The sequence below is a fragment of the Helianthus annuus genome, chromosome 3 (assembly GCF_002127325.2).
Source record: "Helianthus annuus cultivar XRQ/B chromosome 3, HanXRQr2.0-SUNRISE, whole genome shotgun sequence".
Classification (NCBI taxonomy): domain Eukaryota; kingdom Viridiplantae; phylum Streptophyta; class Magnoliopsida; order Asterales; family Asteraceae; genus Helianthus; species Helianthus annuus.
In genome coordinates this window covers 95,643,328-95,666,688 of record NC_035435.2, presented here as the reverse complement: position 1 = coordinate 95,666,688, position 23,361 = coordinate 95,643,328, and the positions used below count along the sequence as shown (strand labels likewise).

The 23,361-nt window shown below is 42.9% G+C and overlaps 1 non-coding gene across 1 annotated transcript; it reads right to left on the bottom strand.

Annotated features, from left to right (window-relative positions):
* Positions 1–767: 767 nt before the first annotated feature.
* LOC118491018 lies at positions 768–874 on the bottom strand. The gene has a single exon (XR_004890243.1). It is a non-coding gene; the product is annotated as a small nucleolar RNA R71 (small nucleolar RNA).
* Positions 875–23,361: the final 22,487 nt, after the last annotated feature.

The window sequence follows — 23,361 nt, the reverse complement described above, 5'->3', positions numbered from 1 at the left end:
CAGCACGGGGCCGTGCCTGGTCGTACACGGGCCGTGCTCAGCAAAGTTACTGGCAGTTTTTGTTTTTCAAGTTACAGAAGGCTGACCACGGGGCCGTGCCGGTGCAACACGGGGCCGTGTCCAACTTCCAGTAACTGGGATCTGAAAAACAATCACTGTAATTCCGACCACGGGGCCGTGTTCGCTCAACACGGGGCCGTGGTGAACCTTCTGACCAACGTTCTTTTCTGTTTTTATTGCAGGACTTGGAACCCGACGCCATCCTCACGTAGTGTATGAGCTCCAGTTCCAATAAAGACATAAAGGAACCACTAGAAGAACCCGAACGCTTTCTCAGAAAAAGGTTAAAAGCCAAAAACCAAGAGAAGGTTTCGGGTGATCCACCCCCAATGGCGGACCAACGTACCCTTATGGATTATCTACGGCCCACCGTAGGTAATCTAGGCGCCGCTATCAATGCTCCGAATGTCGAAGCCAATAACTTCGAACTTCGACCGCATTTGATACAAATGCTCCAAAACTCCGCAACCTTCCACGGGCTTGCGGACGAGGATCCTCATCTACATATAACTAATTTCTTAGAAATATGTGATACCTTTCGGATCAATGGAGCATCAAACGACGCCATCCGCCTCCGTATGTTTCCATTCTCACTAAAAGACCGAGCGAAAGCTTGGCTCAACACCCTCCCAGCTGGGTCGGTAAACATCTGGGATGAACTCGCCCAAAAGTTTCTATATAAGTATTTTCCTCCTTCTAAAACTGCTAAATTAATGGCTGAAATTAATACATACTCACAAGAGGACGGGGAATCCTTATATGAAACATGGGAAAGGTTCAAGGAGCTATTACGCAAGTGTCCCTATCACGGCCTCGCAACATGGCAACAAGTATCCACTTTCTACAATGGATTGTTGCCACACACTAGGCAGACACTTGATTCTAGCTCCGGGGGACTTTTAGGTAATCGACGCCCACACGAAATATATAATCAGATTGAGGAAATTGCTCAAACCAACTTACAATGGCACACTCCCCGGGGAAATAAGTCTATCGCCCCGGGCGCCCATAAGGTCGACGAAAGCACCTCTTTACAAGCCCAAATCGAGGCCCTTTCTTCAAAAATAAAAAAATTAGAAATGACAAAAACAGTCTCGGTTATGGCTTGTGAAGGGTGTGGTGGGTCACATGAAAATTGGAGTTGCATGAAAGAAACGGACGATCAACAAGAAATGGTAAACTACATTGATAATAGACCTAGGCCGTCGGGTCCTCCAACGGGAACTTACAACCAAGGATGGCGAAACCACCCAAACCTTGGTTGGAGGGAAACCGGCAATAGTAGTAACCAACAAACCCAACGAACAAACTTTCAGCAATCAAGAAATGAGTCACAAAATTTCACTCAACAACAAGGTGGACGAGAAAGGCTCGAAGATACTATATCTCGCCTCGTCTCCGACACTGATAAGAAAAACTCGGAAAGATTTCTACAATTAGAATCTAATTTTAGGAATCAACAAGCTAGCATTCAAAACATAGAAAAACAAATAAATCAACTAGCACAAAATTTTTCCGAGAGACCGCAAGGCGCATTACCTAGCAATACCGAAACAAACCCAAAGGCGCAAGTTCACCTCATCACACTACGAAACCGCACCGTGGGGCCTGCAGAAGTACCTCCACCAACGGAAGAAACAATGCCAACACATCTGCAGGAAAAGAACTCTCCCCCATCACCAGAGCCTACCAAGGCTCCTCGAGTTCCGTACCCCGGTAGGTTAATTCGTCAAAAGACCAATGAGCAATTCGCAAAATTCGAAAGTCTGTTAAAACAATTGCATGTCAATATTCCTTTTATCGAAGTCCTAACCCAAATGCCCAAATACTCTAAATTTATGAGGGACTTCCTTACACATAAAAAGAAAATTGAAAATTTGCAATTAGTTAATTTAGGCGAAGAATGCTCTGCCCTCGTACTCAATAAACTACCCCAAAAGAAAATCGATCCCGGGAGTTTCACGATTCCATGCTCAATAGGGGAATCACCCGTTCGCAATGCCTTGGCCGACTTAGGGGCTAGCATTAACCTCATGCCCTCATCGATGTTCAAAAGGCTTGGCTTGGGAACCACGAGCCCTACAAAAATAAGCATACAACTAGCTGATCGATCAGTCAAGTTCCCACAAGGTGTCATCGAGAATGTCTTGGTTAGGGTAAGCAAATTCGTTTATCCAGTTGACTTTGTCATACTCGACATGGAGGAAGACACCGAGGTCCCCCTTATCCTAGGGAGACCCTTCCTTGCCACAGCACAAGCAGTGGTAGACATGAATGACGGGACACTGACTTTGAGGTATGGGGACGATGAGGTGAAATTCGGAGTTGGGAAGAAAATAGAGGACGACGACCCAGTCAATTACATGAAGGTTATTGATTCAAGCTTGGATGCCGCTCTCCGACGGTGTAACTTGGGAAGCAAGGCACTCCACTCAGAAGATATATAACCAGGAATCGGGTCTAGCCAAGGACCCTTATAAACGTTGCGCACCACGGAGGCATTCCGCGGATCTATCCTTAGTTTAGTTTAGTTTAATTTTTTAGTTTTTGTAGAATAAAACACACTCATGGTGGTAATGGATGAAAAAGGGAACGAGAAAAATGGAACCATGCACGAAGAACAGAGCAACCCGACAAAAATCTCCATCACAGAAGGCTCAACACGGGCCGTGCCCAACCAACACGGCCCCGTGCTGAGCCCCTGCAGAAAATCACCCAGTTCAGGTAACTGGACACGGGCCGTGTTCAGCGGACACGCCCCCGTGTCCAGGCTTCTGTTTCAATTCTGTAATTTTTGTTACTGGCACTTGACCACGGGGCCGTGCCCGGTGAACACGGGGCCGTGTCCAGGATGCCAGTAACATAAATCTTTGCTTTTTAACCCACTTTTATACATTCTAATCAACCAAAAACATTATTTTTGGACACATTGAGGACAATGTGTAATTTAAGTGTGGGGGGGGATGCTAAAACACTTGAAATTTTGCAAAATCCTAAACACAAGCCTTACACAAAACTCTATTGGAACCGCTAAACACCCCAAATTTTTTCAAAAACTTTTTCAATTTTTTTATTTATTTACTTGTCTTAGTTTAAGTTGGGAATAACAAGTTCTAAAAAGGTTATATTTTTACAAGTTTACAACCGATAGCGTCGTGATAAAAAAAGGAACCAACATAAGAAAATTATGAAACGGCATAACAAGTCTAGTTTAAAATTCGATTATATATGCTTGGTCACATTAAAAACCCATTCCCACAAAAGTGAGTTTTGAGCCTTTATTGAGCATAAAAATACACATATTTAGATTAAATGCTCATTTTTCGTTTCTTGTGTGAATAGCCGCTCGGTCCTTACAAATCTAGAACTTGCCACGACGATACATTCCCGGTCCTTACCAACTTAAACCCAAGTAAGTAAATGACGGAGGCATTAGGACTAACCATTTTTTCTTTCAAAACCATTATTTTTCATTTTTTTTACCTACCCAAAATCCCCCTAGATAGCCCCTTTGAGCCTAAACCTTTCATTTCATTACCCCAAAACCCTTTTTACCCACCAAAAACCTTTTTATTTATTTTTTTAGTAACAAGTTCGCTTTTTCGTAAACTCACCTTTTTATGTGACAAAAAAAATGATGATGAAGTCAAAAACAAACAAAAGCTATAAAAGCTTGTTTGGAGAAATACTTCAAAATAAAAAGTCACTAAAAACAAGGTACTTCACGAAACCCGACGCTTGTTACGATTTTCGCCCTTTTTACTAACCACTAACCAACCACCCACCTTTAAACCCAAGCCTTCACCCAAAAAGTCCACTTGATATTTACAAAGGTAAAAAGTTAAAAAGGAGGAGGATTGATTGCTTGGCAAGCCTATGGAAGACATAAGTTCCGTGCCGCTTTCGAGTGATTCACTAAAATATACACCTTCGGCCGAGTGTTGAGTGATCTCCCGTGAGGTATGTGAACTTGTATATAAATGGAATTTTAATAAGGCATGCTATGCCCAAATAAGTAATTCATCTTATGAAACGTTCAAAATAAATCATAACAAATAGGATTGTAAATAAATAAAAATAAAACCTATAAAAACCTTGGATTCCCGACACTCTAGGACAAGCTAAAAAAAAAAACTTCTCTTCTACCTATTCCATTTGGGAGTGTAAGCCACATTTAAAGAGTTTTGCTTGAGGACAAGCAAAAGTTCAAGTGTGGGGGTATTTGATGTGTGTAAAATGCAACATATAAATCACATCAATTAAGGCATAAAACTAACCCTTTTTAAGTACTAATGTTGGAAAAAGAGTGTTTTTGTCTTCCTTTGGTATTTTTAGGATGAAATGAGCTCAAAATCACAAAAGAAGTAAAAAGACAGCTAATTCTACCATAAATACAAGAAAAGGAACAAAAGTGGACTGCCCGGACCCTCAACGGCATCTCCCAAGGCAAAAGAAAAGAAACAGAGTCTGAACACGCCCCGTGTCCAGCGAACACGGGGGCGTGCCCAGGAAGCAGCAGAAAAGACAAACCAGTAGAAGCTTCCATTGCCCACCACGGGGCCGTGTCCAGCGGGCACGGGGGCGTGGTGAAAGTACAGCAGGCGCATTAATTGTAATTCGCAATTACAATTAATGAGGAGAGAGAGTGTCAGGCGGGCACGGGGCCGTGTCCAGCGGACACGGGGCCGTGTCCAGCCTTCTGTTCAGCCTATAAATAGACGAACTTGGCTTCATTCTCTCTCATCCCTTGGCACACCACCTCTCTCACACCTCATCCACCACCCACCACCACCATAACACCATCATCCACCACCATCATCCATTGTCCATCGTAGAGTGTGTGAGTCGTCTCGGGATCCAAGATTGATCGTAAGAGTTCTTGACAATCAAGGCCATGTTTGCCTAAGTCTCTTACATCACTTGGTGAAGACAAGTGTTTAGTATAATACTTTTTATTTTTAATCTTTTGCACTTTTTATTTGGTTTTGTATTAATGACTTTAATAACTAGTTACTTATGTTGAAGGTGATCTTTCCTTATCGTTTGTCCGTGGTGTCTTGGCATTATTTTACTGTCTATATAAAATAAAAGATTTTCACCATTCATATCTCCACGGTCTATATGGAGGTATGTTGGCTACCTGGTCGGGGGTTAAGGGAACGGTTTGGTAAGGGTCTTGCCCTTGTTCAGCGTTTAGAGGTCCTGCTTGGGACCTGGGTCAAATTTAGTAGGATCTCCTTCAATGCCCATAGGTATTGGATGGCGGGGATCCAAACTCTTTGACCCCCTCATAAGTTAACTACTATTAATACTATAACCCGGCTATTTAGGACTGTATCCCTGCTGACTCAGACTACTTAGCCGAGGGTAACGTCACCGCCAAAAGCGGGGCCTACCACAATTTGCATTAATAACTTAATTCATTATCTTTCAATAATCCGACCCTTTAGGATTGTATCCTTGCTGACTCAAACTACTGGGTTGAGGGTAACGTCGCCTTCAAAAGAGGGGCCTACTACAATAACTAAGATAATCTCTTAAACAAGTGCAAAAGTGCGAAAATAATCAAAGGTTATACTAATACACGTGTCGGATCCAAGTGATTCATCTTGTCTATCTGTTTTTATTTTATTTTTATTTTCAGCATTTAGTTAGTTTTTATTTTTCTTAGTTTAAAACATTTTTCTCACTTTTTGATTTGATTAGACGTTGAGGATAAACCGGTATTAAAAGCTCTTGTGTCCTTGGACGACCTCGGTATCTTACCAACACTATACTACGTCCACGATGGGTGCACTTGCCCATATGTGTGTTTAGTGTTAGTAAATATCGTGTTTTATAAATTTAAAACTTGGCTAAAAGTGTAAAAAGGGGCTTAAATATATATCTAAAAACATATATACACTGACACGCATCAAGTTAGCAGACGGCACGATAGAAACCGTCTCCACTGTTCTAGAGGGATGTAAAATGTCCATTAAGAACCATTCTTTTCCTCTATCTCTACTTCCCTTCGAATTAGCAGGTTTTGACGTTGTTCTGGGCATGGACTGGTTGTCCCGCAATCAGGCCCAAATCATTTGCAACAAAAGCCATATAGTACTAAAGACTCCGAGTGGTGAATCGCTTACCATTCGAGGAGATACACAGTATGGATTACCCGAGGACGTATCTATGCTCAAGGCTTCTAGATGTTTAAAAAGAGGCTGTGTCATTTACATGGCTCAGGTGATAATTGAAGAGTCAAAGCCAAAGATAGAGGAACTTCCTGTTATTTCTGAATATCCCGAGGTTTTCCCCGAACAACTACCTGGGTTACCCCCAGATAGACAAGTGGAATTCAGAATAGATATCATTCCTGGAGCAGCTCCCATTGCTAGAGCACCCTACAGGCTTGCTCCAACAGAAATGAAGGAACTAAGGACCCAGTTGGATGAACTGTTGGCAAAAGGTTTTATCAGACCTAGTTCGTCTCCCTAGGGAGCACCTGTCCTATTTGTGAAGAAGAAGGATGGATCGATGCGTTTGTGCATTGATTATCGTGAGCTAAATAAAGTTACCATAAAGAATAGATATCCTTTACCAAGGATCGACGATCTGTTCGATCAGCTGCAAGGAGCGAGCTACTTCTCAAAGATCGACTTGAGGTCGGGCTATCATCAGCTGAAGGTCAGAGATGAAGACGTGCATAAGACAGCATTTAGGACTCGCTACGGTCATTACGAGTTTCTAGTGATGCCTTTTGGGCTCACAAATGCACCGGCTGCGTTCATGGATCTCATGAATCGCGTCTGCAAGCCGTACTTGGACAAATTTGTCATCGTCTTCATCGACGATATCCTTATATATTCCAAGAACCAAGCTGACCACGAGAAACACCTCCGTTGTATTCTCGAATTGCTACAGCGTGAGAAACTCTACGCCAAATTCTCTAAATGCGAATTTTGGCTACGAGAGGTTCAATTTTTGGGTCACGTTGTAGGTGAGCGTGGTATCCAGGTGGATCCCGCTAAGGTGGAGGCAGTCATGAACTGGCAAGAGCCAAAGACGCCTACCGAAATTCGTAGTTTCTTGGGGTTAGCAGGATACTACAGGAGATTTATTGAGAATTTTTCGAGGATTGCTGCGCCTTTGACTTCCCTAACCAAGAAGAAAGAAAAGTTCATTTGGGGCCCAAAGCAGCAAGAATCCTTCGAAATCCTGCAGCAAAAGCTGAGCAACGCACCTGTGTTGACTTTACCTGAGGGTACAGAAGAATTCGTAGTTTACTGCGATGCATCACACACAGGCATGGGGTGTGTGCTTATGCAGAAGGGCAAGGTTATTGCTTACGCTTCACGACAATTAAAGGTGCACGAAAAGAATTACACCACCCATGACTTGGAGTTGGGTGCCGTTGTATTTGCACTAAAATTGTGGAGGCATTACCTCTATGGTATTAAATTTGTGATTTATTCTGATCACAAAAGCCTTCAACATATGTTCAACCAGAAGGAGTTGAACATGAGGCAACGCCATTGGATGGAAACCTTGAATGATTATGATTGTGAGATCAGGTACCATCCCGGCAAAGCGAATGTAGTCGCTGATGCCCTGAGCAGAAAGGAAAGGGTGAAACCTATTCGGATCAATGCCAAGAGCATTGAAGTCAGGAATAACTTGATTGAAAGGATCTTAGCTGCACAGCGAGAGGCTGTGTTGGAAGCTAATTATCCTAAGGAAAAGTTAGGAGTAACTGAAGAGCAGTTAACTCTTAGCAAGGATGGAATCCTTAGACTGAACGAACGAATATGGGTTCCGATTTATGGAGGACTACGGGATGTTATCCTCCAGGAAGCCCATAGTTCCAAATATTCTGTCCATCCTGGAGCAGACAAAATGTATCATGACTTAAAGGCAAACTATTGGTGGATAGGCTTGAAAAAGTCTGTAGCCGCCCATGTAGCAAGGTGCTTAACTTGTGCTCAAGTCAAAGCCGAGCACCAAAAGCCGTCTGGCTTGCTACAACAGCCTGAACTTCCTGATTGGAAGTGGGAATGCGTAACGATGGATTTTATTACCAAGTTACCAAAAACCAGGAAAGGAAACGACACAATATGGGTCATAGTCGATAGGCTGACTAAATCAGCTCATTTTCTACCCATCAAGGAGACGTATAGCTCCGATATGTTAGCCCAACTCTATGTTGATAAGATTGTAGCCTTACACGGCATACCTGTGTCTATTATCTCCGACAGAGATACCAGGTACACTTCTCATTTCTAGAAGAGCTTCCAGCAATCTTTGGGCACGCGTTTGAATTTCAGTACGGCTTACCATCCACAGACGGACGGTCAGAGTGAGCGTACCATTCAAACGCTAGAGGACATGCTACGCGCGTGTGCTATCGATTTAGGTGATAACTGGGATAAGAACCTACCCCTAATCGAATTCTCCTACAATAATAGCTACCATACCAGCATAAAGGCTGCGCCTTTCGAGGCATTATACGGTAGGAAATGTAGATCGCCTGTTTGTTGGGCGGAAGTGGGAGAGGTCCAATTATCAGGACCGGAGATAGTTTTCCAGACGACGGACAAGATTGTCCAGATTCGGGAACGTCTCAAAGCTGCCCGAGATAGGCAGAAAAGCTACGCTGATCCGAAGCATAAGGATTTTCACTTCGAAGTAGGTGAAAAGGTGTTGCTTAAAGTATCACCCTGGAAGGGGGTGATGCGTTTCGGCAAGAAAGGTAAACTGAGCCCGCGATACATAGGACCTTTTGAGGTTATCGAACGGGTCGGGTCAGATGCCTATAAATTGAACTTGCCTGAAGAGCTCAATGGAATTCACAATGTGTTCCACATCTGCAATCTCAAAAAGTGCTTCGCCGATGAATCATTGGTGATCCCACACACAGATGTGCATATAGATGAGAGCTTGAAATTCGTAGAGAAGCCGTTGTCGATTGAAGATCGACAGGTGAAAAAGCTTCGAAGAAAGCACGTACCGATTGTAAAGGTCAAATGGGATGCCCGTAGAGGTCCCGAATATACGTGGGAAGTCGAAGCCACAATGAAAGAAAAATACCCTTATTTATTTGAGTAAATCTCGGGTCGAGATTTATTTTAAGGGGGTGAGGATGTAACACCTCGAATTTTTGTATCCAATGATGTGTTAACACGTGTCATTTGATTACACGTGGCATTGATATTAAATAAAGGACTAATTTTGACAAGCCTTGAAAGTATGTAAATTCGAGGGTTATAAATGTCAACAAAGGGTAAATATACTGTATAGTAACCCTAAATGATGCTCGTACCTTCAAACGAATAAATCATGGATCGTACGGAAGCGAAACGCGGAAGAAAGTGAGAGATTACGAGCTACAGGGGTTAACCATGTCAACATTTTTAAATTATACCTCTGAGTGACCCTTTAACGTTCCCGAGGCTTTGTAACAGTATTATACGCTCACCAGAATATACTGTATAAATTCCGCGAAGTTCCGTTTTAAAACGAGAAAGTTATGATCAAATTCGTAAGAGAAGGGTTAAAAGCGTCAATAATATAATTTAAGACTTTCCGGATAATAAATAAATTAACCGGGGGCTTAACGGTACGGGTAAATAACGCGAGGTCCTTAACTGTAATTAATCAAGGGCCATATCGCAAAGTTACCCCTTCAAACCCGAAGGGTCAGGTAATTAATTACCAAGATTTTATAATCATTACAAAAGATTTAAAAAGATATTCATTTTAACCCCTTACGGACCGTAAAGGTTATGCCTTACGGACCGTAAGGAGGGGAATGATTGATTTTGATCCGCCTCTGGCTTACGGACCGCAAGGCCGAAGCCATACGGTCCGTAAGCGATGCCCAGCGACAGAAAAATGGTTGTTGGCACTTTTAAGCGGTAAAACAATAAATGATGGGTTCTCCAGAGGCATGGGCGCCCCCTACTCGACCCATAACTCTCTAGGCCACCTGCCATTCATCCATGGTCACTTGTAGAGTGTGTTGTGATGATCTTAAAGCCCTTCTTGCACTATAAATAAGCACATTGTGTGCATAAGTTCATCACAACTCAAAAACACTTCTCTGGTCACTTCAAAAGCTCCCAAGTGTTCTTCTTTGTTCTCTAAGCAAGCATAAACTTCTGTAAGTCGTTTAGATCCTTTGTGGTTCAATTTTACTTAGTAATATAGCTAAAAACCAAACCGTCGTAACTACGGTTTGACTTCAAAATAAATCCGTAATGACTCAGTCTTATGACGGATCAAAAGTAGTTATGAGTTGGTATTTATGTGGGTAATAAACCTCTAAAAGGGTTCCCTCTGATCACCACTCTAACTAGCTCAAATGTCGAGTCAAACGAATGCTTAAAAAGTCAACAAAAAGCTATTTTTGCGATTCTTGCATAATCTGTGATATAAATGATATGCAACCCGTTTAGACACTCATAAAACATGATATTTAGTACATAAACTTGTTTACGCTCGTTTGAATCGACCATTTGCTATATTGAACCGGTTCGGAGCCGAATGTCGCAAAAGTTTGACTTTTGCTTTGACTTCAGTTCTGACCCGTTTTAGTGAGGTATAGATATGCCTTAGGACTCTCTTAGGACCAGGTTACATGATGGTATAACCCTCTGTGACCGGTTCATTGTTTGTCCGAGTCTTTTACGCATTTCCGTTAATCGACTAAAAGTTGACCGTAACGCCCTTTTTAAAATAAAACGAGTATTTCGGACGCGTGAACGGACCATAACCTTGCTTACTAAATTATAAGCATGTCCTTAAAGTTTCACGTCAATCCGAGATCTAGAATAAGAGTTATGCTAAATAGCCCATTTATAAGAAACTTTTGTAATAAACGGCACAATTAGCATAACGCCTATCTAAACCTAGATTTCGTCACCAAAACTTTTACCCACTGTTATAAAATAATATTTTGGGGTTTTAAAAGATTTTTTATAATTTTTACCTTGCTCATAACCTGCTGTTATGGCTACGGTTCGGTAAATACCGAATATGCCCTTTTTGGCCGAAACTTGAGTTCTACAAGGTCTTTTGACCCGATTCCAGTTGCTACTGATTTTAAATAATAAATAAAGTATTTTAGACTCTATAAACTGTTCGGGAAACTCAGATTTCCTGTAGAACTCGAAAAGCTCTTTAAAAGTCTTTAAAATGACCGAAAAACCCCTACGGGGCGATATATTAACTAAAATTCGTTACGGGCATCACGGAAGGTATCCTACTGATACCACAACCTCTTTAAGGCATATTGACTTAGGAAATAAGCGTAGGACTCTCATGGCTAACCGTTTCGCCTAATGCGCGCACGGTTCGACTTATGAAACTAGTTTTCGTAAATTAGCCGATATGGGTCAAATTATATCATTATGACCCCAAAATCCAGAGTGTGAACCTTAAACCCATATAAGACAAGTCTCTGAACTTGTTGGGTCAGAATCACACTCCTTTCTCGGTTTTCGCCTTTTCGCGCGATTAAACCATATTTATATTTCGGAACCAACCGGTCTAGGCTACGACCAATATAAAGACCCGTTAGGATTCTAATAGGTTAATTAAAACCTTCGTTCCAGAATAGGAGCCCCAGTAAAAGCTACTTGTGACGTAATCCATTAAGGAATATACTTGCAAAGGTAAATACTTTTAACTTTATTTTCCCTTATACGGGCTTGGGATACGGTATATTAATACCGCTTGATTGAGCATCATATCTTCCATCGCTTAGGTGGTTAATTGAATAATATGATCGGCTCATTTAAACAGTCTTGTTACTTAAAAGCCTTTGGGGGGTTAATGACCGTTGTCCCGGATATCCTTGGCATCATTCTACGAAATGGCCACGACCTCGACATCCCGGTGTAGGCGTACACCCGGTATATTATGTCGACATTATTATTATTAAAAGACGTAGCCGTTGGTTTTTACACTACGGTTTTACGTAATGTGGTGTGTCTATTAATCTTTAACCCGGACAGGATCCGGGCTACTGAACGCATAAAAGGACATGTAATTCGTTCACAAGATTTTAATAATTTTCCCAAGTTATAAAAGAGTTTGTGCCTCGTGCATTCAAATCAATTTTAATAAACATTTTCAAATGTGTCAGTTGAACGTATTTACCAGTGTAAACTGACGTATTTTCCCCAAAAGATTAAGTGCAGGTACTACACGAAATTTGGCTGGTAATAGCTTCCTAGCATCACGAATAGTCTCGCAAACTTGATGCTGTATCTGACTGAACAATACTTTATTTTATTTATGATCCCCTGTGGATACAATTCGACTTCTGTAATACACTTGATATTACATTCAAAAGGTTGAATTATATTTATCTTTATGCTTCCGCTTTGCATTCATATAATTGTGTGGTTTGACTATATTGTTGCCAACTACGTCACGGTAATCCCCCACCGGGCCCACCGGTGAGACACGTGGAAATCGGGGTGTGACAATACCTGATCAAAGCAATTGAACATATGCACATATTGTAACTAAAGCAAAATTCACACAAACAAATTAACAATCTAAAGTTAGCATTATATGTCAAAAATTGTGATAGTGTATCATCAACCACAGAATCAGAAAAGTAAATTGTTCACAAACATAACAACGAGCACGAAATTGTCTAATGATTACAAGGCGAATCGACCCATGGCATACAAGCCGGAATTCAACATGATCAAACTTCAGCTCCATATCTTGATCACCAAGAGCTTTTTTAAGGGTCTCCACAGCAGCCCCTTTCCTGGACAAATTTTCAACAGCTCTAACGATAGCAAACTTAAGAAACTCGTACTCTTGGCCCTTGGAAGCATAATGAGCTGAGCAGTCCACTTTGTAAAGCTCGAAGTGATCCACCTTTTCATTGGCTGTAGCAACTGCTCTCCCTTTACCATAACCTTCTTTATGCCCACTATCAAAAGCGGCTTTACCAAGTTCAAACATATATTTTGCCAGTTCGTCTGATTTAACGATACGGTCAGCAATCTGCAAAGATCATAAGAAGAAACATACGACATAAGAAAAGACATAAATAAAAAGTCGAATAACAAAGGGAGCATACCAAGGGAACACCGCGCGCAAGTAACCACTTGCAATCAGCGCTGATTTCTTCAACCAAGATTTCTGAAACTTTACTCTCAGCTGTCTTCTCAGCAACAACCATCTCCAAGTTAGCTACCTGGTGCTCATACTCAGTTTCTCTCTTCTGATAAACAGCAATTGCACGTTCATGCTCGTTACTTTGCTTGGTCTTTTCACCCTTTAATCTAACGATTTCATCACGGGCAGCTTTCAGCTCCCGGTTGGTCCTTTCATATGCAGTTTCCCATTCTTTTTGGCGGTCAGCATTAAATTGTTTTTCTTTGACAAGTTTCTCTTCGCCATCCGCAACCCTCCATAACAGACCCTTCTTCTCAGCATTAAATGCCTCCCTCTCAGCAGCAAACTCTCTCTTGGCAGCTTCAAACTCCATTGTGTCCTCCCCCATTGCCTGCTATTCCCTCACAATTTCCTTGGTTGTGGCATAAAAGTTCACACCAACATGAATATGATCATCTAAAAGATCCATGCGGTGGCAATTCTTTTGGAAAAGCCTCTCATCTAGGGGGAGAGACAAAGAGTAAAACTTGCGACAATTGGGGAGATTAACCATCCTGGAATCCTGGGTCAAAGTCCAATGGGGAGCAAGCAGAAGATCATCATAGGTTGGGTTGTGGGTTCCCCATGATCCACCCTGAACACGGTGAAATTCCGGAGCCTGCTGGCTGCCGGATGCACCACTACCTCTAGAACCGCGCATGCGTTTAGTATACACCGTGCCTTGAAGAGTGGCTTCACTTGATTCATACTCAGTCTCCACACCCTCAGCATGGACTTCATCCCTCACAGTCCCAGCAACGACGTTCTCAACCACTCTCTACGACTGGTCAACTTCAACCTCATCCTCTTTACCTTTCCCCTTCGAGTCAGGGTGAGGGGGAGATAAATCAAGGGGCTTAGACGGAGGAGATGCTGGTGGAGTAATCTTGGAAATATCGATCTTGGGCCTAGAACGGGCAGATTTTGAAGATGCTACAACAAAGCATAAACAATCAAAAGAAGTTAGACATGACTCAAAATATACACAACGGAAGGGATCGTACCTCGTGGTGCAGAAGAAGACTTGAATATTTTCTCCAAACGATTGCCAGTTTTCTTGCTAAACACACCCAAGTCAATCTCTGACTCTGAAGGTGCGGTAGTTGACTCTTTCAGGAATTTTGATTTTTTCTCAGATAACGCAGCAGCAGCTTGTGCATCAGGCTCTCGTTTTTTATCTTCAAGCATTATTTTTTCTTCATCATCTCCATTAAAGTGGCATCATCATCACGTTCACGGGTTTGTCGTTTGACTCCTGCGTCTAAACCAGATAGTGTGTCAGACACTTCAACATAGTCCAAGAAAGAGGATTTAGAAGGACGCTTACGAGGTGTCTCAGCAACCGGTTCCTCAGCCTTCTTTCCCTCAGTCTTATCCTCTTTCTTCTTCTTCCTAGTCTCCACTTGCTCAGCAGCACCAGCTTGTAGATCCACAACAGGAGTATCAACGGCTTCAACAGCAGGTTCTCGAGTAGCTCCTCGTTGTGGACCTGCATGTGTGGAATGCTGAACTAGATCCTGATACAAGCCAGCAGACTCCTCACTCGAAAGGATTATAGGCTCCTCTCGAGTAGGAGCAGGATCAACATTAGTTTCTTCTTCACCATCATCACCTAAAACAGCATTAGCACAGGTCGCCATGCTTTCACTTGAAGGGTGCAAAAAATTATCCCTTATTTGATCAACCCATAGGAATGTGAAAAGAAAAAAAAGGAAAACCAAGTAACAAAGGAATGTGAAAAGACAAAAAAGGAAAACCAAGTAACAAAGCGGCTACTTAAAAAGTAATACCATTCCCTTTATATCCATAGACTGGAAAGCCCTTTGGGTTCTGAAGGGCCCATAGCATACTCATCTCAGCCACTACCAGGGCTCTCTCTTTTAGTTGAATAATTGGAGTAACCTTCCGGGTTAATGTGGTGTACCAATCCTGCTCAGTGTAGGATATTGAAACATTCACCCGTGGGACACCTTCACTCTCAGACCTATAGTGCATGTCAATCCGAATGACACCACGACGAATGTAGAAAATTTTCTGCTTCCAATCATGTAGACACTTGGGGGGATCCCGGCTGCAAGGGTTAACTCCACTAGTGCGGGAGTTGAAAGAATAAAAGCCACCGGTATAAGTTACAAAATAAAAGACGTTGGACTTTTCAAATGTCGGTTCAACGCGATTAGCCCGACAGATGAACTCAAAGTGGGTGAGTCGAGGTAAACCCAGGGCATTTATATGTGAAATATGCAAACCATAATTCGTCAACACCTCTCCGATGAACTTTGACCTCGGAAGAAGAAAGTTGCCTTCTCGGAAAAACTCATAGCGTCATATACCCCGGAGGAGCGACATGTGCAGTAGAGTTAGGCGTTGGGAACTAGACTCCCCAATCGGAATGGAAGCCAAAATTCTGAACGAAATTGTGCAGTTCCTCTTCTTTCTAGTTAATCTCTGCTTGATTCGGACTTAGAGGATTTTTTGGTTTGTATTTTCTTTTCCTGGTAGCAGCAGCCTTCGTACCAGTAGACATGCTTGGAAAAAATGAAGATGAAAGAAGAACTCAGAAGAAGATTTGGAGAGAAAAATGTAGTTTGAAATTTGAAAGTGAGATAAAAGTGGCGATCTGTTGGAAACCGCCTGGTATTTATACGCGTCGCATTTAATGCAATGGGTAGTGTACCGTCAGGAAGTGTAACACCCTGTGTTTCGAAAGTCAAAGTCAAAGTCAAGATTGAAGTCAAAGGGAGAAAAGATTGCTAATCGCAATCTGTCTCTCCTTGCCCAATCCCTGTTTTGACTTCTTTGATTGTATATAGTCTATTTTATGCTTTACGTTAGTTGTATTATGTGGAGTAATCAGTTAAAATCGCAGTAATCGAATATTTATCACCACGAATCGCTTTACGAATGTGAATATTAGGAAGTAACAATGCGATAAAGTCAAATAAACGCTAATCAAGATAATCTAATCAACATCGCGCTCGCAAACTCGAATAACGCATTTTGGTGATTATTATACGTGTGTGTGTGCCTTATGTGTTACTTGTGCATGTTTATTTACGTTATGTGGTAATCAATCGAATTTCAATTGAACTCATAGCAATCAAATCGCACTCACAAATCGAATACGAAATAAGTATGATTGTATGTAGATATAGTATGATAATTGGTGGAGAAGAGACAGTGCGCGATATGAGTAGTTGGGATAAAAAGTAATTTGAATAGGAAAACTCTATCGTGTTCGCATCGCTCGCAATCGAAATCGAAATATCAAAAATCGTCGCGCCGCGCACTCGAACCAGATGCCAGCCGGCCGGATTGCCATCCGACCGGGCTGCCATCCGGTCGGTGTGCCATCCGACCGACCTAACATCCGGGTGTGGTGTCATCCGACCGATCCACCCTCTCCTCTTTTGGAATCCTATAAATACCGAAGTCACTTTCATACTTTCTACTTTTGGAAATCCTCTGTCCGAGCAGCTCGTGTTCTTCACCTTTTCTTCGATTTCTCTCAAATCCGGTAAGATCTCGTCCTAAATCTTGTACTTTCTTGATCTACACGCACTCCTGCACCTTTCTATCTTTTAGATTTTAACTTTTAACCGTGAAATCACCAAGATTCGAGTGTTCTATGATGACGTCATCGTGGTGTTCTTTAAAGAACTTCATGTTTTGGCCTCAATCCTTCGGGAACAACTTGAATCTAACCGATTTCCACATAAATAAACAAAGATCGATCATAGATCTAAACATATTCACGGTGAAAAGGATTGAAAGATGGTTTCTAACTTTCTTTCAACTCTTTTACACTCAACGAACTCGAAACTGATAGAATCGGATCTCGTTCTAACCTCTACTCGTTCTTAGTAATGTGTTGGTTCAAGATATGGATCCTACCAACGAGGGTTACCGATTGCGGGTTAAACTTGGAACACCGTCTTACACAGTTCACTGACTGGACTTGGGTGATTCCTGACCGATCAGGGATACCAAGTTTGACGGAGTTTTCTGTTGCTTAACACGTTATCAACAACATCTCGATAAAACGACAAACAATCAAAACGACCAAGTAACGAACGAACGAGACGACCAGGACGGAACGCTGTCCGATCGGACAACCATCCGATCGGACTGTCACCCGGACATGTTGTCACCCGGTCGAACTACACTATGGGTCCCACACTTTATCACTTTTCGTTGAAGTTTGAGTATTGAACGACTTGCCATTCGATCGGACTACCATCCGACCGGATTGCTCTTCGGATCATGAGATACTTGACTTTAACACTTAACAATTTTCAACATGTTCAATGCACTAGGAATGCCACCCGATTGAACTGATGTCCGATCGACTGACATCCTGCGGTGAACTTGTTCTCACTAAAGTGTGAACCTACCGGATTGCCGTCAAATCGAACGACCGTCCGATCGACCAACCTGAAGGGTAAAGATGCTTCAATATTTTCAAATGCTACAACAAAAACTTCAAAAGTCAAACCATCATACACAAACACATCCTTCTCATAGGAAGAAACAATCCACTCGAATAGTCATCCGACCAGACTACCGCCCGACCGGATGACCATCCGAACGGATTGTCATCCGCATGAATTGGACGTCCGATCGGATTATCGTACGACCGAACTGCCATTCGACCCATCAACACTTGCTCATGTTTTGCGAATTACTTATCATTATGCTATCGTTCTAATCAGGCTAACCTTACTCCCAAGCGCTCCCTTCAATCCATCAACCGCTGTGAGTATACTCGATCCCTTTTTGCTTTAAGCACTTTTGGGCGTTACATACGTTACTTATACGAAATCATACGTTACTTATACGAAATCACATCAAACACACTACGTAATATTTTAAACGCTAACCGTTACCGCATGATATACGTAACTTAATGAATGCTTGTTTGTTATGTTTACACATGGAATGCTGTCTACCTGCCTTAACGACGATAGTACTATAGTTTGGACTCAGCACCCGTTCACACTAGGGGTTGTTAAGGACAATTACTTGCATGGATTACAGTGGTGATCATGTATTGCGAACTGCCTTGGGCAGTCAACCCGCAGTCATTGGTATCGATAGATCCATGTCGATAATTAGCATGCTTCGTTTTCCTCTTTGTACGTGTTCGTTATGCGTAAACTATTTCGAACTCTATATGCTATTATTAAACTTGTATGCTTGCCTTTACACTATGTGTATTGACTTTTATTTTAACGTATGTGACAGGTAATTAGGATGCTTATCTGCTAGGAAAGCGAGGCTAGAATAAGCTTTTAGAGGCCAACAAATAGTTATCTGTAGATCTGAAATCAAGAGTCTCTAGAAGCTGATAAACAATTGGGCAATTTTGTAAAATCTGAGTTGTCGGAATAGAACTATTTGCCTAGATTTTGTCTGTAATAATTTGTTTACCTTTCGAGACATGGTATGGGACATGTTACTTTAAATTGATTGGTAATGATAATTGTTATGGAAACTTCTGGACAATCTGTTTCGCTCAGTGCCATGCCCCGATGATTCCGCCATCGGTTGGGGTGTGACAGATTGGTATCAGAGCCATAACTATAGGGAATTAGGCAGACTCGACCTAGTCCGGGTCGATGTCTTAGGGACCTAGTCTATAGTTAGGACCCAATAGACCGACTCGTGCATGTCCAGTAGGGATTATGTTTGAGCTTACTGCTATTTCTCGCCATTCTCACCTATATTACACTATCACTGCACTAGAATTTTCAAATAAAGACAAGCGATTAAGCCGAGATTAGGTGTGAAAACCACAAACTCTCGACTAAAATCTGCTTGATCAACCCGCATTTTACTTATCAACAGGGAGAATTATAGCAAACCAGGAGTGAAATCCATATTTTGATGAATAATCTCCTCTATTTTACTAAAATCAAGGGGAAGTTGTCAAGCCAGGGGTGAAACCCTAACCTTGACGGCTTGTCCATGGTTTCACAAAACTCTCACCAAAGTCTCGACGGACTCCAACGACCTGAACTCACCATATGACTAGGGGGATGTGCGCTGGATGCCCAAGATTCGAGGCAGAGGCCCTATCCTGAAAGTCAAAATGTGTACGACAGATCCTTGAGAATAGTCGAATCGCTTTGGGTAGTCAATGTCTAATAGCCACAGACAATCTACTTCTCGAATTTTTATGTGTTTCGATTCCAAGCCCGCAGCTGCTGACTCTGATAACTCGTTGATTTTGTGTGTTTTATGTGTATCTACCTTTTTACGTGTTTAAAATTCTGGAAGACTTATTCGATTTTTGCTCTCACTATGATCGACACACACAACCCGCATTGCTCTTCTATCTCAAAACGTTAACAAATCGTTACCACCATAAGGGAAACGCTGTACGCTGTGATGCTCGTTATACTATACGCTTATAAATGCGAATCGCTATATTCGAACACTCGTGGACTTTGAATGATAGGTTTCTGTGTTTCTGTGCTTCTGTGCCCTACATGCTTACGTGCTTACGTGCTTACGTGCTTATATGCTTATGTGCGTATGTGTCCCTATGTGAATCTGTGATATCGTGCCTATGTGTTTATGTGATTAAACGTGTTCCTGAGCTTTAGTAAGTACTAGACGTGTGAGGTGAGATTCGACTATGACGTGTCTGAGACCTATGACAATGTCTATTGCAGACAATGTCAACTGGACCGTCATCAGGATCCCGTTGCCCATCACTTTCTCACCTAGAAAAGAGAGACAGACGTCTTGCTGCTATCATCGCCAAACAAGTAGCAAAAGCTGTCAGTGATGTCTACGACAACGTCAGCAAATCGTCTAAGGAGTCGAGAACCGAAGCTCCTAAAGCTACCCCCAAAGTTGCCTTCAGTTTCAAGCAGTTCAAGGCTTGTGGGCCAAAGGAATTCTCTGGCGAGGAAGGCCCTATAGCGTTGTTCCAATGGTTTGATTCCATTGAGGTTGCTCTACGACAGAGCAGTTGCCCTGACGATCTCCGCACTCTCAACGCTACTGGCGTCTTCCAGTCCCGCGCACTAGACAGGTGGACGACCGAGAGAAACAAACGAGGGAACGATGCAGCCTACGGTCTGTCATGGGACGAACTCAAGGAGATCATGCTGGAAGAATTCTGCCCTCCTCATGAACGTCAGAAATTGGAAGATGAATTCTCGCACATTAAGCAAAAGGATGGCGAAAACGCTGCTCTAACTGCTCGATTCAAACAGCTCAGTATCATCTGCCCTGATCATGTGAAGACTTCTGATATGGCAATCAAGAAGTATATCCGAGCCCTGCCTGACTGTGTTGCAGATTTCGTGCAAGCGGCTAAGACTAAGACCATCGAGCAGACTTACTTACTGGCCGCTGAAATCAACGACAAGCAGGTTAAGGCTGGTGTCTGGGATAAAACTTCGAAGCACCTGCATCAAGCTACCACCACCGCTCCAACTGCCAAAGCCACCGCCGCTCAACCGTCAAAGACCTCACGCCGAAAGAAGAAGAACAACAACAGCAGCTCCAGCAACAAGAACTTCGCTGCCACCACCACTGCTGCTCCACTGCAAGCCGTACCGGCTCAGCAGCAGTCCCACCACCGCCCAGCTCCAGTTACTTTTGCACCGCCAGCAAAGCGTGCATACACAGGTCCCCACCCGGTCTGCCCAACATGCTCTTATCATCATCCGGTGGGTATTGTCTGTCGATTCTGTGCCCACTGCAACATGTATGGCCACTTCACTATCAACTGCCGTACTGGTCCTCGCAACACCACAGCTCCTGCCACTACTCAACAAGCTCTACTCCAGCCCCACAAGGCCAACACGCGGCTCAGGCACCCGCGATCAACGCCAGAGTCTGCTTCGCATGTGGTGATCCCAACCACTTTGCGAATATGTGTCCGAATAGGGTGGTGAAACAAGAGCCCCAACAGCAACAGCCTCAGCAACAGTAGCAAGCAGCACGCGCCAAAACTTTCAACAGCAATGTGCACCAAGCCCAGACCAACAACAACGTGGTCAATGGTACGTTCCTTGTGAATGGTATATATGCATCATGTTTGTTTAATACTGGAGACGATAATTGCTTTGTGTCGTTTGAATTCGAGAAGCTACTTAGTCGTAAACGCTCCCAACTCCCCTCGACATTCGATGTTGAAGTCGCTACTGGAAGAACTGTCGCCCTTAATTCTGTTCTTCTTGATTGTACTCTTGAGCTCAATAATCACATCTTCACAATCGACCTTATCCCGATGCAACTCAGAAGTTTTGACGTCATAATAGGCATGGACTTTCTACGCGAAAACCATGCTGAAGTTGTGTGTTTCGACAAGATGATTTGATTCTCGCTCGTGAACGGTGATTTATTGTGTGTCTACGGTGAAACTGCGTCGAAAGGTCTCAAACTCATGTCATGTGTCCAAGCTAGCAAGTATCTCCGCAAGGGATACAGAGCTTTCTTGGCCAACATTGTAGTAGCGGAGAAGGAAAAGAAAAGGAAGACAGAAGTGAAAGACGTTCATGTGGTCCGTGAATTTCCTCAGGTGTTCCCAGATGACCTTCCTGGACTACCGCCAAGTCGTGATATCGACTTTCGAATCGACCTCATTCCTGGAGCTAACCCTGTTGCCAAAGCTCCTTACCGACTCGCACCGTCAGAAATGCGTGAACTCTCAAATCAGCTACAGGAATTACTTGAAAAAGGCTTCATTCGCCCGAGCACCTCTCCTTGGGGCGCGCCGGTCCTGTTTGTCAAAAAGAAGGACGAATCGTTCAGGATGTGCATCGACTATCGGGAATTGAATAAGCTAACCATCAAGAACCGATATCCCCTACCTCGCATCGATGATTTGGTTGATCAACTACAAGGTGCTACGTGTTTCTCAAAAATCGATATACCTAAAACCGCTTTCCGCACTCGCTACAGCCACTACGAATTCGTTGTTATGCCTTTTGGTTTAACCAACGTACCTGCGGTTTTTATGGATAAGATGAATCGCGTGTGTAAACCTTATCTTGACCGTTTTTTCATCGTGTTCATCGATGATGTCTTGATCTATTCCAATCGAAAGCCAAACACGCGCAACATCTACGTTTGGTTCTCGAATTACTCCAGGGGAATCAACTCTAGGCCAAGTTCTCCAAGTGTGAATTCTGGTTAGAGGAGGTTCAGTTTCTGGGTCACATTGTCAATAGTCATGGTATTCATGTTGATCCTGCGAAGATTGAAGCAGTTAAGAGTTGGATTACACCTAAGAATTCGTCTGAAGTCCGTTCTTTTCTCGGACTAGCGGGCTACTATCGACGATTCATTGAAGGATTCTCTAAGATCGCTGTGCCACTTACCGCTATTACAAATAAAGACAAGCCTTTTGTTTGGGGTACCGAACAAGAGTCTGCCTTCCAAACCCTCAAGCACATGCTCTGCAATGCTCCTGTTCTCACATTGCCCGATGGAAACGACGGTTTCATTGTCTACTGTGATGCTTCTAACCTTGGTCTTGGTTGTGTTCTCATGCAACGGGACAAGGTTATAGCTTACGCGTCTCGACAGCTCAAAATCCACGAAAAGAACTATACAACCCATGATTTCGAGCTAGGCGCAGTTGTTTTTGCATTAAAGATTTGGTGACACTACCTATATGGTACCAAGTGTACGATCTTCACCAATCATAGGAGCCTACAACATATCTTTGATCAGAAAGAACTTAATATGCGTCAACGCCGATGGGTAGAACTGCTCAACGATTACGACTGTGAGATTAGTTATCACCCAGGCAAAGCAAATGTCGTTGCCGACGCTCTTAGCAGACGGAGTTATTTGCTCAGCATTCGCGATACCCAAGCCCAATACGATCTCGAAACCCCCATTCGTGAAGCCCAGCATGCCTGTTTTAATGAACGCGCTCTGAAGAAGGAACGAATCTATCACGATGGAGCTAAACTGGTGAATAAGTCAAATGGAACATTCCACTTTCTGGATCGAATTTGGATCCCTAAGCGGACCAATTTGCGACAGATTTTGATGAACGAAGCCCACAAATCCCGGTATTCTATTCATCCCGATGCCGATAAAATGTACCAGGATCTTCGCTACAAGTACTGGTGGCCGGGTATGAAAAGTGATATTGCTCTTTACGTTGGG